We start from the raw sequence: 8,061 nt of genomic DNA on the forward strand, positions 1-8,061 counted from the left end.
CTCTACACAGTAAAATCATCAGTGGCAGTGTTCATTTAACTTTGAGAGTGCACAAAACGGAACCAAATGGACCCTTACATTAACACTCTGGATTTTACTGTGCTATCTGCTCGCTCGTTGCCACAATATAGGTATGACCTTTGTGATCCAATATAATCAAGACATACTCTTTTGATATTTAAATTTAAATAATGTTACCAATTTCAAGAAGGAGCAGAGTTTTTTGCAAAATATCTGGGACATGAAAGGTACCGTAAATGAAAGTGCACGCACGCACACGTGCAGCCATGCACGCATGCCCACTCGCCCACGCATGCATGCACGCGCGCGCGCACGCGCACGCACGCACGCACGCACGCACGCACGCACGCACACACACACACACACACACACACACACACACACACACACACACACACACACACACACACACACACACACACACACACACACACACACACACACACACACACACACACACACACACACACACACACACACACACACACACACAGCACAGCAATAAAAGCAATGGCAGTTACAAACACCTGGTAAATAAAATACAAAACATTATCTGAGTTCTCACACATATTATATGTGCAATTTTTAATATAAATTGTATGAACTATCAAATATAACTACTGAACAGGTATGATTACCGTTTTCATTTTATTCTACAGTATAAGCTACTACAATGCATCACAATCATTTGCGCTGTGTGTTGCTGAGTTGTTCCATCTATAAATGCAAGATCTGCTTAGCAAAAGATGGTTCTGATAGAATTCTTAAGGCAAGCTTATAAGCCACGGATAAAGCTGTTACAAGAGCAGAGCCATAAAAATTGAACTAACACAAAACAAAATGTCCATTTGCTGCATTTCATGGTTCAAAGATGAATTTTCCAGGCTGAAGTATAAGCGTGAATAAAACAGACTTTTGTAGTATCGTGGAGCTACAAGGCTGAAGCAGAAGCCTTTATCTTCCATTCAATTAGTCTATTTTAATGGCATTTCACTATTCTAATTCCTCATTCTCCAGAATTACAACAGGTGCCACAAATAAAAACCTGTGTAGGAAAGAATCCAATGTCTCCTAATATATCATTATCCTTGTTCCACTTACTAATTGCTATAAGTAAGGCAATGTTTTTGTAAGGCAGATGAGTTGATTAAGCTTAAACAAATCCTACCTATAAATGATCTAGCTTATCTGTAAAATACATTCCATTCCAATGTATTCAGAGATATTGAGCTATTGCAATGATAGACTAATGAATTGGATTTCTATTCATTCTCAAACAATTAATAAAGCTCAACATTCACAATGTTTATTACCAGAGATAACAATTTATGTTGCAACACAGGAGACATTGATCTTGCACACAGTGCTGGTCTCTACAGAGGAAGCGCGCAGGTGTCAGAGCATGCTTTTTCCCCCATGCCAAAATGCACTCTTAAAATCTCTGAACTTACATGCGTCAGTGAGTCTCTCTATCTTATGCCGGTTCCAGCTCGGAAATGTTGACCACTTCAGTCTTGCCAAACCATAAGTCACCCCGAGTTCCACTCGTAGATAGTCCTTAAAAATACAAGATATAAAAGGAATCATGTAAGGCCAGTGTAACTTACATTTATTAAAGTGGTTAAAATGAGGACGACATGAATATGATAAACAACCATAGTGTTAAATAATTAACCACCCATCATGCATTTGTATTTTGTTTTAATTGTTTCTGTTAAAATAAATGCGAAATAACTGACCCGTGTAGCCTAATTACCAAAATAATGAAAACAATTAAAGCCGGTCCTAATTGGCACCTGCATACAAATTAAAATAGGCCTTCAGTGTGTTCAATGCTTAAAGAGCACGTTGACGTTGAAGACTTTTGAAGAGGAGCGAAGGCGACCCTATATGAATAATGAAAATTATTAACGGATATTTCTCTATAATTGAAAATATAGCAGCCTGCAGTCTGAATAGCAGCCAAGTGCAGTGTGTGCGGCGCCGGTGTTCCTTGGTGAGCGTGAGCGGCTCAGAGCGGCACGCTGCATGGGCATGGCTGACAGAGACCTCCCAGACCCCCCCCCCCCACACACACACACACACACACGGGCACGGCTCAGACAGAGCCGAGTGTCCCTGTCTGTCTAGCAATCAGGACAATGTGCTGAATGGGCAGTCAGTCTAATTATAAATGTGCCATTTAGGCTTCCAATGGTCTCCAGTGCCACCTTACCTTATGAGGGAACTCGCACTCGCAGCCTAACAGCAACTGTTCAAAACAAAATACCATTACGATATCAACTTTACAACGAGACGGGGGGATTGTTTTTCACTCTGCCTCGATCAGTTAAGAATGTATTAGCCTAGTAAACATAGGACTTTTACGGACACGCGGAAAACACGGAAATGACTATATATTTTGCCTGCCCTGCGTTGTGCATGCACTGACCCTCTGCAAAGGGAGTCAAGTTTTAGAAAACTCCCAAAGCTGATTCAATTCTTCATTCTTAATTTTATCTCGAACCCGGTCTGATTTTGTGAAATATACGCAGTAACCTACGCTTACTTACTTCGTACAGCAGTGCACATATCTTCATTCAGGCTGCATTCCATTCGTGCTCCCGATTCCCAATCATATTTCTCTAGTATCTATCTATACACGCTAAATTATTTTCCATTTAGTGAAGCCTATATGCATTTTTACTTGACGAACATAAACATGTTCTTAGGTTAATATGTGCAAATATATAAGTTTTACCATAATTCCCAATTCCAAAACTATTTTGAAGGTATATAGGCTATTCAGGCCTAAAGCATAATTGTTGCATTAACTTCAAACTCAAAGAAGTCAAAGCATATGCGTTGCGTAGATGGGTCTATAAAACTACGCGGAAGCAAGACAACAATTAATCCTGAGCTAGTATACATGTATTAATTCAACTGCAACTTACTGTATGTGCCTTATGAGCAGCAATGGTCAGAGAGATGTGAGCAGAATGGAAGCCAAACTGTTCAAGTGTATTGTCTCTAAATAGACAAGGCTGTTGTTGAGTTGTTGAATTAAATTTATGGCGTGTGCATTCTTTAAAGGTCAATTCCCCTGACCTCGAGAGAAAGTTACTGCACACTCCAACATTCCCAGCCCTAACGGGGACAACTCGACTTCACATTCATGTGAAGCCGCAACCAATCTGAAGTTTCACAAACAGGAGAGGAGCAGAACTTTAAAGGGACGGATAGAATGAGACATAAGGAAAGATTCAAAGAAACTTGTAAAGCTCCCATCCAGAGACATCCGGGAGAGGGGAAACAGCGCACGTCATTGTCAATGAAGGGTACCGCTGTGTGGACAAACGTGAAACTGCCACCTAGGCTAGAGAATAAAGTTATTTGCTATATTATTATGAACGCAAACACCGAGGCAGCGAACATGTAACAGAACAAATCAAGTTCAATATCACACCGCGACATTACGGTCAACACAAACAGCCTGTGACTTCAAACGTATCTAGGCTGCCCCCCCCCCCTCTCTGAGTTTGAAAGCTTTTAGACATGTTGTTGTTTGTAGTAAGTCCGCACGCAGCATTATGAACTGCAATAAACAACTGGTTGTCAACATACTGATTATGATTACTAGTATATTTTAGTTATTTATGATTGTTGTTGGAATAGAAGAAAAGAGCTTCTTCTTATAATAGCCTGGCTACTGATCCGGAGACGCGAAAGTGCTCATCCACTTCGAACGCGCAGCTCGCGTGTTGCGTCTACTCTGATCCTCGTGAGAACGACGCACTAAATAACACTTTTTTAATCTGTTGTAAAAAGTGGTCCGAAAGAGACAAGAGTGGTAAAACTACCCTTTAACTTTTCCAATAACACGCAGAATTCGCGCGCCATCACAGATGCATTGCATTGACATAACGTAAAAGCTTAGATCGACGATGGTTAATAACGCCGTTTGCGAAACATATCCACAATCATAAACTAAATAGAAATAGCATTGTATTACCTTGATGAGGTGAGTCTTGGACGGAATAATGCACGTCCTCGCAGTATAGGCTATCCTGTGCGTGTCGGCTAGACGGGGCTACTTTGTACAAATCACTGGGCTATCTGTTGAGCGAAAACTAAAGTCTGTTTCCACACGGGCCATATGAGGGGATCCCGTCCCGTTCTGTTCTGTCAATGAAGTTCTGCTGTCAAGACTGCATGCAAAGTATTTAAGTATCTATCTGTTGTTGTTATCTGTTCTATTCTTTCCCCCCCACTTTCTCTGAGACAAGAGAAGACGATGGTTGGAGCTGTCAATCTTGGCAATCAATGCGAGCAGCCATGTCGCAAGTATTCAAAGCATTTCCCGTCGTGCAACATCAGAAAGTGAGTGGCCAGGGCATTGATCTGAGGAAGGCAGAGGCAGGACTCCCCCCTCCCTCCCAGACAGGAGATAGAGAGAGAGAGAGAGAGAGAGAGAGAGAGAGAGAGAGAGAGAGAGAGAGAGAGAGAGAGAGAGAGAGAGAGAGAGAGAGAGAGGGGGAGAGAGAGAGAGAGAGAGAGAGGGAGAGGGAGAGGGAGAGGGAGAGGGAGAGAGAGAGAGAGAGAGAGAGAGAGAGAGAGAGAGAGAGAGAGAGAGATCTGTGATGAGATGAGTTGAGTTCAGACGCTGTTTGTTACGCGCACAATTTAGTCAGTAGAATGGACTTACTTAGATGAATATCGGACGTAGCCCACACACTGTGTGGCACACACAGCGATTAAAAACTTTGCGGCGATCTTTCTGAGATGCAATGCAATTTGCAAAGCCTTTATTTCTGACTGTCGCGAACTTTCCCTGTTGAATAGCAGCAGACCTTTAGGACTTCAATTACCCGCAAATGTTAGGCAAAATATAAATTTAAATAAAACTATATAAAAGCAATACGCTAGAAGCTCCAAAACGATTATATCCTCTGATAATTTGAGACCATGAGGGTCAGTTGAAACATCCAAAACACCAATGTGTTTAGGCTTTATAGGGGAAACGGCTAAAATCTAATATCTATATATTTGTATATTATTTTATAGCTTTTTATCACACTTTAGGTTGTGAGTGTGTCAGTGTGACATGTAATACGGAGTAAAATGATGGCTCCTGGAGGAGCCTCATTTAACCTGAGGTGTGAAAACTTTCCCTCAAACTCGGTCTTGAAAATATACCTCAAATGTGTTGAATTTAAAGGCATTTATTGTTAAGATCTGAAAATAACGCTCAACGATTTGCTTTTAGCCTTCATTAAAAATAATAGCGCAACCCTTTCACAAATACTAGCAAGAGGAAATATTGCATTAAACGAGCATAAATAATATAAAACAAGAAGTTTAGGAAATAAAATAGGCCTATGTTTACAAGACAGGCCAATGATTTTGTGATAATCAATAGTTTAATTCATATCCCCAACAAAAAAAAACACAATAGCCATATTGATTAGGCTAGTGCTTGATTAAAATCATCTGTGTAATTTGAGGTTTGACCGTATGCTACATATATAATTATTTCCACACTAAATGGACACAAATAGGTTGAGTTAAGAAAACCCATAATTTGTATTATGTAAATAAAAAATAATCTATTGCGAACATAGCTACATTGTAATGTTTGAATGCTTGGGAAATGCTCTTGTCAAGTTGTCATAAAGCTAACGGTTCACACAAGTATCTTTAATTGTCCACAGGTGACATAAGAGGCAGTATAGCCTGCTCTGAATTACGAGAAATTTTGACTTAGACATACAAATGGCAATTGTCAATTCAGCCAAAACAATTGAATAGATCCTATACGTTTGACAATGCAATGTGCAATGGTATTGCATAAATAAACAACAGCATTTTATGATAATCAGAACTGGTCAAGCCTAATCATACCACAAAGAACATAATTCTCAGCATGCTATATGCCAATGCATATATAAAAACACATCATTGATGAGAAATGTAGATAATAGAATGCTTACTTACAAAGAAAGTGCAGACAGCGGTACAAAATTCTGTTTGTTAACTGAAGAGTCACACATAGGGCTAAAGAGGGGAGGAGAAGCAGAGAGAGAGAGAGAGAGGGAGAGATAGAGAGAAGGAAAGTGAAGAGAGTGGGGGCAAGAGAAACTCATCCACATCACTCACAGCATCAGATCTGCTCCTGTTTCACTTCACATTGTCGCATATTTGTTTTGTAAACTATAGCTACTCAGTACTACTCGTTTATTTTGTTAAGATCTAATGATGATTAATCTCCAACATTTTGTTCATATAGGGAAAACAGGGCTGTGTGTATAGTTAAAATTGATTTAAGAATTGAAAGAAAGAAAGAAAGAAAGAAAGAAAGAAAGAAAGAAAGAAAGAAAGAAAGAAAGAAAGAAAGAAACGTTTACCTTTCTCCATGAAAGTCCGTCCGTAGCTGAGAATACTTTTGAGTTGAGCGAGTCCCACCAAAGATTAAACAACTTCAAAATGAAGGTAGGCCTATACGCTCTGTATTGTTATCAATGGAAACATGTCAAATTAATATTGACGTTCATTACTGTTCTTTTGGAATCAACAATAAATCTGAAAAAGATCAGACTTCAGATGGTGTATTTTGGATAGACATAAAATTGCCTACTCTTCCCTATAGCGGAGTTTTCTTTTACCTGCGCAGTGGAAACAACAGTAGACTACAGTAAGGCTACTGTGTCAGTTTCATGTGTCTCACACGCCACCTTTTGGAGACTATGGGAAGTTCCTCCCGTTTTTACCATTATGTGGACAAATTAGGAACTGTAGCAGTGTGTTGGGGGGTGTGTGTGTGTGTGTGTGTGTGTGTGTGTGTGTGTGTGTGTGTGTGTGTGTGTGTGTGTGTGTGTGTGTGTGTGTGTGTGTGTGTGTGCGTGCGTGCGTGCGCGTGTGTGCGTGCATGTGCATGTGTGTGTGTGTGTGTGTGTGTGTGGGTGTGTGTGTGTGTGCGTGTGTGTGTGCGTGCGTGCATAGGCCTACTTTTTGTTAACTGTAAAGGCCTATAGACTGTTTAGAGACCTGCATTCTATAGCAATTACCAAGTAACCTATTTCTGACCCACATGCAGTTGTAGTATACTGGCTCTGAGTCTCAATTAATAAGGCACACAGATTCCCAATGATGTTCTCTAATGGCAGTTTCCTTTTAGCACAAAAACAGTACACAACTTGATATAATGTAACACAGAGAAGACCACATGCAGTTGTATATGCCACTAGTTCTCAAAGTCCTTGCGGGGGTGGTTCCAGGGGTCCTTAAATCCTTAAAACACCACAAATCTTGTAAGGTTCCCTGGCATAAAATATTTTCAGATGAGTGTCACTGCCTAATACATAGCCTATTCATTTGATCCTTAAATGAAAATACAGGTAAATACAATGCAGCTATTCAGGTTAAACTTCTGTACATGCCAATGTTTGCACTGACTGAGGCATCTGACAGACTGTGTGTGTACTGTGTAGCTTGGTAGCACACACAGTCACAGCATCTATGCATGGTTGAATTATACCATATACACATAAACAGCATAATAATTAGGCTATACGCTGTGCATTTTGAGCTACAGGGCTGCAAACAGTGGTGGACAATGTACTGCAACTACAGGACTTGAGTCGAAGTATAGATACTCATAGTGAAATATTACTCCATTATAAGTGTCCATTGCTGTCAAATTTGTACTTTTTCTTGGAAAAGCATTACAAATTACAAAGAAATATCAATAACAAAAATAGCAGATTAACAAGCTCACAATGTGTCACAATGCAATACAGTGTGAGCTTCTGATCTGTTATTTTCACAACATTTGAAATAGAGCTTAATAAGTGGTTAATTCATAATGCACCATTTCCCTTCGTAGAAATGTAGTGGAGTCAAAAGTATACAATATATGTCTTTGAAATGTAGAGGAGTATAACCAGTAAGACACCCTGAGGGCGAGAGGCGTGCACCCATCCGCCTGGGTGACGACAGACTGCTGGGCGAGCGCTGGCACTATGGCATGGGGGGTGGGGGGGTTAGATCAACATATGGAATTAA

The 8,061-nt window shown here is 40.2% G+C and overlaps 1 protein-coding gene across 9 annotated transcripts in view; it reads right to left on the reverse strand.

The window, feature by feature from the left end:
• Positions 1-6,024, reverse strand: part of sox6 (SRY-box transcription factor 6) — a 174,884-nt gene extending 168,860 nt beyond the window's left edge. For 6 of the 9 annotated variants that reach the window (XM_083759973.1, XM_083759976.1, XM_083759972.1 and 3 more), the window contains exons 1-2: positions 4,013-4,357; positions 1,473-1,578 (exon numbers count right to left, since the gene is read on the reverse strand). The gene's annotated coding sequence lies outside the window, so the exon portion shown is untranslated. Of the gene's footprint in view, positions 1-1,472; positions 1,579-1,760; positions 1,794-2,950; positions 3,013-4,012; positions 4,358-5,994 lie in introns of those variants that run through there. The other 3 variants (XM_083759969.1, XM_083759971.1, XM_083759970.1) reach the window with 3 other exon arrangements.
• Between the last annotated feature and the right edge of the window lie 2,037 nt (positions 6,025-8,061).

The sequence above is a fragment of the Protomyctophum parallelum genome (genome assembly GCF_964188405.1).
Source record: "Protomyctophum parallelum genome assembly, chromosome: 2".
Classification (NCBI taxonomy): domain Eukaryota; kingdom Metazoa; phylum Chordata; class Actinopteri; order Myctophiformes; family Myctophidae; genus Protomyctophum; species Protomyctophum parallelum.